The 1537-nt window shown below is 35.7% G+C and overlaps 1 non-coding gene across 1 annotated transcript; it reads left to right on the plus strand.

Moving 5' to 3' along the window:
• The first annotated feature begins 265 nt into the window (after positions 1-265).
• Positions 266-372, plus strand: LOC121983605. The gene has a single exon (XR_006112635.1). It is a non-coding gene; the product is annotated as a small nucleolar RNA R71 (small nucleolar RNA).
• Positions 373-1537: the final 1165 nt, after the last annotated feature.

The raw sequence follows: 1537 nt of genomic DNA on the forward strand, positions 1-1537 counted from the left end.
CAAATTCTCAAACTGCTTAGATAAAGAATCAAGTTTTGTAGTAATCGAATCAAGGGCATCCACATTGTATTTTCCTAGTATTTTAATCTCTCCTGAGCTCCTTTTTGAGGCCCATTGGTGATGATTCTGAGCTACACTTTCAATGATGTCTTCTGCTTCATCAAGTCCTTTGTTCATCAATGCGCCTTCCATGGCAGAATCTAAGGAAACATTTGTCTGATAATTAATTCTATTGTAGAAAATATGAATCATAAGTCATTTTTCCAATCTGTGATGTGGGCAGTCTCTCAGCATTCCTTTAAATTTGTCCCAAGCTTCGTAAAGGGATTTAGAGTCTGTCTGCCTGAAACTCGCAATAAGATTTCAGAGGTGTGCTGTCTTGTTCGATGGGAAGAATTTGTCCAGGAATACTTGCTCAGATTGGGCCCAAGAGGTGATGTTGTTTGGAGGCAAGGAATTCAACTAGGTTTTTGATATGTCTCTCAAAGAAACCCCAAACAATAATAATCTTATGGCTTTTGTAGGGGCTCCGTTGATATGCATTGTGTTGCATAGTTCATTGAAATTATCAAGGTGTTGATTTGGATCCTCCATTGGACCACCTCCATATTGGTGTTGTTGAACCATGGAAATAAAAGCTATCTTCAACTTAAATTGATTTGCCTTAACTGTGGGTCTGGAGATACTAAATCTTGGCCCTCTTGCATAAGACATTGCATAATCTTTCAATGGTTTGCCATCACTTTTTTCTCTTACTCTTGCTAGTTCTTTTGTAGATTTAGTCTTTGATGGAATGCTCGATCGATCTCAGGATCAACGGGCAAAAGATCTGCATTATTTCTTCACATACACAAACAAGGAGCAAACTAGAAGAAACTGAAATTTGTTTTTTTATACAATTACAGAATTAAAATTTCAGAATTAAAATGCAATGAGAAAAGATAAGGAAGAAAAGATAAGAATTAAAGAATTAATGAACTAAAGAATTTAAATTGAAGATATTTGACTAAACAAACTCTTATATAAACTAACTAGACTTAAAACACTTAGTCCCCGGCAATGACCCCAAAAACTTGATGTGTTAAACCGCAAACGCACGGTTGTCGTCAAGTAATAAAATTTATAAATGTCGATCCCATGAGGACTGAGGATTAAGTGCTAGTTAGTTCTATACTTTGAGTTTGACTAGACAAGATCGATAAGTGTTTGTCTAGAGATTTTCAACTAATATCGTAAAGTAAAAGGAAGAAAATCGAGGAAGTCTTTAATTCAGAAAATGTTCTAAGCCATTGGTTTAGTTGTAATAGTGGATGTTATGCTATGAATTCTCCCTTCCCTAGTTCTCTACTTATATGCTTGTAGGACAGTCTAAGTCACTACCGAATCCCACCCCACGATAGTGTATCAGAGTACCCTCCCTGCTAGTAACCAGATATACCATCAAGTGAAGAAGTAACTTAGAGAGTATGAATTTTTAGTAGAGTACCTCCTAAGGCAAATATAAAATAGGAGTTGAAAATATATAAGGCAAATATAA

The sequence above is a fragment of the Zingiber officinale genome, chromosome 5A (assembly GCF_018446385.1).
Source record: "Zingiber officinale cultivar Zhangliang chromosome 5A, Zo_v1.1, whole genome shotgun sequence".
Lineage (NCBI taxonomy): Eukaryota > Viridiplantae > Streptophyta > Magnoliopsida > Zingiberales > Zingiberaceae > Zingiber > Zingiber officinale.